Genomic DNA, 7,379 nt, shown 5'->3' on the forward strand with positions numbered 1-7,379 from the left:
TCTGTAATGTGTCTGGCCTGTGCGCGCTGCCTGTCTCGGCAGGGTCCCACCTCCTCCTGTTCTCCCCTCCCCTGCCCAGGGAGATGAGCTGGGGCGTCCTGACCCCATCGGTGCACACACACGGCATGTGGCAATGTGCCCCTTGTACTGCAGCGAAGGGGACTGCACCTGCCTGCCCCGATTGTGTCTGGACTCCTTTTATTTGAAGAGCCCACCCATAAATCACTGGTGAAAACACAGGAGTGGGGGGCAGGCTGCCCGGGTCCTGTCCTAGACCCGCACTACGGCCACGTCACTTTTCTGCCCCTCATTTCCCCCTCTGTGAAATGGGTCTGCTAACGGTACCCCGTCCACGGGAGTTGGCTGTGAGCGGGTATCAGAGCTTCGAGGTGCTTTGAGATCTCTGGGTGGAAGGTGCTGTCGGTTCACAGAGCACCCTAATTTATCGCCCTGTGCCCAGCTGGGATCTCTTCCTGTCTTGGGTCAGGCTAGGCCCTAGCTGAAGTGAAGAAAGACGGGGGCTCACCGAGGGGTTTGTAGCCGACTCTACCTGCGTCTTGCTTGGTGCTAGGACTCGATTCCTTCGTGAGAGAAAAGAGGTGGGGACCGTTGGTCTAGGCCCAGCGTTAACCCTGGTCCGCTCTTACTCCCGCCGCAGGCAATCCCTTGGCAGCAAGGAGCGACTCATTCACACCAGCCCAGCAAGGCAGACGCAGGCAAACGGAAAGGAAGGGACAGAAGGAAGCTGGAGCGATTGGCAGGGCCTCACCACCGCTCAGGATCCATCCCCCCCTCCGGCAGCTGCTCCCTGGCGGGCGGCCGGCTTCTGAGAGGGGTGAGCAGCGGATGCAGCCAGGGACACTGTTCCCAGTTCCTCACAGGTGCCAGGCTGGGGGCCTGCCAGGGAGGAGTGTTTGCATGCCAGAGTGCCTAGGGGCCCCAGCCGGGGAGCGGCCCCGGGGGCCAGCAGGCGCCTGCGGGAGAACGTGGGAGCGGGAGGAAACTTGGCAAGGGGCAAATGTAACCGAGCAGCGCCCAGGGACCGGCCTGCGCCCTGGGGAGAGGGGCCCGGCGCCCACCCGCCCTTGGCCGGCTCCCTTCTCTGGGACACCTGTGCTGGCCAGGTGGGGCCGGCACCGAGCTCGGTGCCTGCCACCTCCCTGCCTTGCGCCGGGGCCGGGGCCAGCCCCCGCCCGCCGCTCGCCTGGGTGACCCCCCCGCCCCGCAGGGCGGACCTGGGGGCGGGGCGGAGCCCCTGCCTGGCCCCGCCCCCGAGGGAGAGCGAGGGGGCGGGGGGATAAAGCCGCCGCGCTCGGCGCTGGAACGGTGAGTGTCGCGCTCGGCGCTGCTGGACGCGCCGCGCTCGGGGCGCGCTGCGGGGGGACCCGCGTCGGGCCGGCGGGTGAGCGGCTGCCGAGCCTGGGGGTGCGGGGCGCCGCGGGCTGGGGGATCTGGCCCGTGGGGCCGCCTCGCCCCGAGCGCTTGCCCCGGGGGGGCCGGGCTCCCCGTGCTGCCCGGGGGCTGCCGAGCCGGAGCCGGTGAGTGGGGCGGCCGCTTGTCCGCGAAGCGACGGAGGCTCTGCGGGGCGACCCGTGGCAGCCCCCCCGTTCTGTCCCGGGTGATGCGGCTGGGCTGGTCGCCTTGGTTCCTGCTACTCTCTGCATTGCAGGGCCCGTTCCTCTGCTCGCCCAGCCGTGGGGCCCTGCCCCACGACTCGGGCTCCGGGCTGCTGCGGCGGGGTACGCGGCGTGCGGGGGACCCCCCGCCCCAGCTGAGGGGTGGAAGGCTTCAAAGCTGCCCTGGTGGGAGGGTGTCTCTTGCTCCTGCCTCCGCTGAGCGGAGATGCGCGGGGCGAGCTAATGGCGCTGTGCGGGGCAGGGCTGTCCCAGCCGCTGGGTCGCTCCGTGCCGTTGCGGTGGCAGACGTGACCGAAGACCAGCTCAGGTCTGACTGTAAATCCCCCTGCCTCGCAGGCTGGCAGGGCAGCCGCACCAGCCAGCTCTCCGATTGTCCTGGGGAAAATGGGTCTTCACAGCCTGAATTTGTAATGGGGGTGGGAACCTCCAAAACGGAGAGAACATGGTTACAAAAGCTTCCCAGGCTGAGCCCATTGTAAAGGGCCCACAAACATCCAAGGGTTCCTGGTAGGGCTCTCTGAAGATCTGTAGTGGCAGCTTGGCCCAGGCCAGCGGCTGCTGTTACCCTGGTGGGGGCTTATTGAAGTCCATAGCTGGAGACACTCTAGGTCCCTTCCAGCCCTACAATTCTAGGAGAGGTCCTGTCCATCCTCTGCCCTCCTGGCAGGACTAAGTATTAGCTAGACTGTCCCTGACAGGTGTTTTCCAACCTGCTCTTAAACATCTCCAATGAGGGAGATTCCACAACCTCCCTGGGCAATTTATCCCAGGGCGTGACCACCCTGACAGTCGGGACGTTTTTCCTAATGTCCAACCTAAACCGGCCTTGCTGCAATTTACGCCCATTGCTTCTTGTCCTGCCCTCTGGGGTTAAGGAGAACAATTTTCCTCCCTCTTCCTCGTAACCACCTTTTATGTACTTGAAAACTGTTCTCATGTCCCCTCTCCGTCTTCTCTTCTCCAGACTGAAAAAACTGGGTTTGTTTAATCTTCCCTCAGAGCTCATGTTTTCTAGCCCCTTAATCATTTTTGTTGCTCTTCTCTGGACTTTCTCCAGTTTGTCCATGTCTTTCCTGAAATGTGGCGCCCAGAACTGGACACAATGCTCCAGCTGAGGCCTGAGCAGAGCGGAAGAATTACTTCTTGTGTCTCGCTTAAAACACTCCTGCTAATACAGCCCAGAATGATATTTGCTTGTTTTGTTACACTGACTCATATTTAGCTTGTGATCCACTATGACCTCCCAGATCCCTTCCCGTGGTACTCCTTCCTGGGCAGTCATTTCCCATTGTGTATGTGTGCAACTGATTGCTCCTTCCTAAGAGGAGGACTTTGCATTTGTCCTTATTGAATTTTATCCTATTTACTTCAGACCATTGTATTTCACTGCATTGTTGTGCAGGCTAGCCCAGAGGGGAGCGGCCAGGCAGGAGGAAGGCATTGCTGTGGTCCTAGGACAAGATCCCTGATCTAACTTGCTGACTGTAAGAATATTTCCAGATGGCTCACAGGCTACCTTACGGACCTAGCAAAGCAGACCTGCACTGCTTGCTGTAGCAGATGAGAACCATGCTACTCAGAGCTCCATCCAAGGAGCAGGGTTATGTCCGCGTCAGTACAGAAGGCCACACTCCACTGATCAGCTGCAGTGTAGCAGGCCAGTGAAGTCTCTGCATTCCCTTTATACCCAAGATAACCCCCTACTTTTATCAACACCCCCTCTGGCTTGTTCTGTAATTACTTAGGGGCAAATATGAAATTCCATGTTACACACTGGATTGTAGACCATGTTTATGTACTTATTAGCAACAACTCTAAAGCCTATTTGAATGGGACTTTCCTTGGTTATCCTGAGTATGCTCTAGCAAGTCACATCCCCTCTTCCTCTGCCCTGTAACCGAATCAGGGCCATTCCAAGGATGTAGTCACAGGGTATCTGGTAAGCCAGAAAGGCTTGGCTTGCACTCCCGCGCGAAAGGGTCCCCTACATGAAGCCTAGGCCGAGTTTATATTGCTAGCTGATAACTGTGATCCACTGACTACACGTGGGTCCTTGCCATTGAACGTGCAGTGAGTTCACCTAGTCGCTTACACTGATCTCTCTGGCCTCCCAGGAGCAGACTGGTGGTGTTCCAGGGACTGGGAGCAGAGTCCTTCCCTCCCCCAAGAACCGCGCAGGCTCTCCTGGTTGTTCCTGCCCAGCCATGCAGTGCGTGGTGAAGCTCTATTTGCTGGGTGCGTTGCTGTCCCTGCTGTCGGTTCTCTTTGGACTGATGGACTCCCTGGACAGCCTGATGGCCCCTCAGGGCCTGGAGCGGTGCCTCTCCAGCCCATGGATGGAACCGGGGGGCAGCCTTGCTGAGGGGCAGCCGAAGATCCTCCAAGGACAGGCGAAGCGAAGGACAAACAAAGCCTTTGGCTCATACCTCTGAGCTCTGGGGGGGCACAGGGACTACTCCCTGAGGGCTCACCGTGGTGCTTGGACTCTGGCTTTGGCTCTTCGGGGCTGGGTTGCTGGTGTGGCCCTTCCTGTGAGACGGAGGGCACCAAGCTTCTGGCCTGGTGGTGGCTGCTCAGATAACATCCCTGCTAAAATTATGCCGATGGCAGGGCCACCATGAGGCACTGGGGGGGTGTCCTGTGCACAGATCCCTCTCCAGCTCTGCCTACCATGCAGAATGTCCTGGGGCAGTGGGGAATGGGAGGCCCCGTGTCTCCCCTTGGAGTGAATTCTGAGTGGTGGGGGCTGCTCAGAGCAGGGGCCTGGCATGGGTTTGTGGGGAGGGAGCTCTGTGGGGTTGGGGGGGGGGGGGGGGGAGGGAGGAATCTTGAGCTGTTTGAGGCGCTGGTATTGCCCTAATGAAAGGCCTCTCCAAGGGCGATGATCTTGATCTGCTGTTCTAGTCCTTCATCCCCAGCTGCAAAGCTAGCCAGTGCTCTCCAAGGCTGGAGACGCCTTGATCTGTGGGCGCTGGGCTGGGGCTGGAAGAGGGGAGTCTGCAGCTGGTGTGCGCTGTGCAGGGGAGATGGAACAAGCAGCCCTTCTTAATGTGCCTCCTACCTGGCCTGGGAGGCCTCCCCTCCCCCTGGGGCCTGCTGTGAGCCAGCAAGGGAGGGACAGCTGCACGAGGAGCCTCCCACTCCCTGCCCGTCTGCCTCCTCCCTTAGCAGCGCTGCGCCCCACTGCCCAGCTGTGAGGGGTCAGCTCTCCTGTCTCTGGGGCAGTGGCCTTCTGGGACCTGGAGCCCTTGATCCATTTGCTCCAGATTCTCTTTTCAGAGGGAAGAGGGGCCCTACCTGTTTTCCGGGGGGTGGGATTTCTGTGCAAAGGCGTCTACCCCCTTGCCCCACTGGCCGGGGCGTGTGCTTGCCCCTCTCTGCCTGGAAGGATGTTGAGTCTCTTACTGCATGTGACCTCCAGAATGCTGCGGCCTGGGGTTGCTAGAGTCTGGGGCACGCCCAGAGCACGTGTGCCCCTGCTTGTTGGAAGGGCTGCGGCAAGTGACCGACCCAGATGCCCTGTATTCATGGTGTTTCCAGGTGCCACTGGACAGCCCGGCCCCTTCCCCACCACATGCTCCGTCCCTGTGCTCTGTACATGCTGGGGGGGGGTTGCAGAAGCTTCCTGCCTGCCCACACTGGCTCGGTCCTGGGATGGGAGCCACAGCGAGAGCCCTGCTGTAGACAAGGCTGCGGGTTTCCCTCTGCTCATGTCTGCGAGCCCCGAGCTGGCTGTGCTTGGGAGCTCCCTGGCCTCGCTAGCCAGCAGCAAGAGGCCCAAGGCTGGGCTTTTGCTTCTGGAGGGTACCCAGAAGTCACCTGCTACAGGACAGGCCCATCAAAGGAAAGTAGCCGTCACCTACAGCCCCCACCTAAAACCTCTCCAGCGCATCATCAGGGATCTACAACCTAGCCTGAAGGACGACCCATCACTCTCACAGCTCTTGGGAGACAGGCCAGTCCTTGCCTACGGACAGCCCCCCAACCTGAAGCAAATACTCACTAGCAACCACACAACAAAAACACTAACCCAGGAACTTAGCCCTGCAACAAACCCTGCTGCCAACTCGGTGTCCCTTGAATAGATATACAGACAATCATGGGACCTAACCACATTAGCCTCACCATCAGAGGCTCGTTCACCTGCACATCTACCAATGTGATATGTGCCAGCAGTGTCCCTCTGCCCTGTACATTGGCCAGTCTCTATGCAAAACAATAAATGGACACAAATCAGACACCAAGAATGGTAACATTCAAAAACCAGTAGGAGAACACTTCAATCTCCCTGGACACTCAATAACAGACTTAAAAATGGCCATTCTTCACCAGAAGAACTTCAAAAACAGACTCCAACGAGAAACTGCAGAACTGGAATTAATTTGCAAACTGGACACCATCAAATTAGGCCTGAATAAAGACTGGGAGTGGCTGGGTCACTACAAAAAGTAATTTTCCCTCTGTTAATACTCACACCTTCTTGTCAACTGCTGGGAATGGGCCACATCCACCCTGCTTGAATTGGCCTCATTAGCCCTGACCTCCCCACTTGGTAAAGCAACTCCCATCTTTTCATGTGCTGTGTTTTTATACCTGCATACTGTATTTTCCACTCCATGCATCTGATGAAGTGGTTTTGAGCCCAGGAAAGCTTATGCCCAAATACAGTCGTTAATCTCTAAGGTGCCACAAGGACTCCTCGTTGTTTTCACCTCCTCAGTGTGATCATTAAGTGCCAGCTCCCCTGTTTGAAAGGGCTGGCTGGAGCCCCTCCAGCTCTGCCTCTGGGCTGCCCTCCCGCTGGGGCCTGGCAGGGCTGGGCCTCCATTAGTGCAGCTCAGGGGATCTGCTCCTCGAGAGCAAACGCTGACAGTTTTCATGGTTGGTTGGGGGGTGGGGTGGAAATGCCTTTGCTGCAGCACCCTTTCCCTATTCCTGTGCGGGGTGGGGTGGGCAGGGCTGGCTGGCAGCGGGGGGCGCTGGCCCCATTCTGTCCCATTGACGTGGGGCAGGAGGACCCAGTCCAAGCCCTAGTGCCTAGGAATTCGGGCAGGGTTGGACTCTCAGCAGACTTGGGGGTCGTTCTTTGCTTTCTGAGTAGGGGGATAATGTGTGGTGGTTTCAGGCGGGGGTGGGGGAGGGAGGTTCCCAGTAGAGGGACCTTGGCCAAAGGTAAAACGGCTCGTGTCTGAATGCTGGACCAGCTGCTGCTCCAAAGCTTCCTGAAGCCGAGCTCCTGGCACCCGCCTGGGTGTGGGGAGGCTCCCCTGTGGGGGGACTCTCGGCAGGTGGTCAGCGCAGGGGAAGCCGTGTGTGAGGCCCGGATCCACTGATCGTTTGTCTCTTGCCCTGCAGGGCCTGTCATGGGCTGTGGCTGCAGCTGTCTGGTGCTGTCCCCGGCCCCTCTGTTCCCCCACCCTGTGCACTGGCTGAGTGCTGCTGGGGTCTGGGGGTCCCTGCCTCTAGTTCTGGGGAAGGCTTTTGAGACTTGTTTCCATTGCGGGGTGGGGGCTGTAACACGAGGTTTATACCCCAGGGTGGGGGTGGGACTTTGTGGCTCCCTCTAATGCACAGAGCTGGAGGACTCCCTAACAGCGGCTGGGGTCCCTGGGTCTGGCTGGGAGCTGTGCTCCTGGCAGTAGGTGTAGGGTGACTTCTGTATAGGGGGGGAACAGCTCCAGTCAGGCCAATGGGGCTGCATGTTGGGTGGGGGGAAGGGGGAATTCTGCACCTGCCTGAGGC

General features: G+C 59.2%; 1 long non-coding RNA gene across 1 annotated transcript; it reads left to right on the forward strand.

The window, feature by feature from the left end:
• Positions 1-1,325: 1,325 nt before the first annotated feature.
• Positions 1,326-6,319, forward strand: LOC125625693 (uncharacterized). The gene is made up of 2 exons (XR_012666649.1): positions 1,326-1,402; positions 3,752-6,319. It is a non-coding gene; the product is annotated as an uncharacterized LOC125625693 (long non-coding RNA).
• Positions 6,320-7,379: the final 1,060 nt, after the last annotated feature.

Source organism: Caretta caretta, chromosome 1 (assembly GCF_965140235.1).
Source record: "Caretta caretta isolate rCarCar2 chromosome 1, rCarCar1.hap1, whole genome shotgun sequence".
NCBI lineage: Eukaryota > Metazoa > Chordata > Testudines > Cheloniidae > Caretta > Caretta caretta.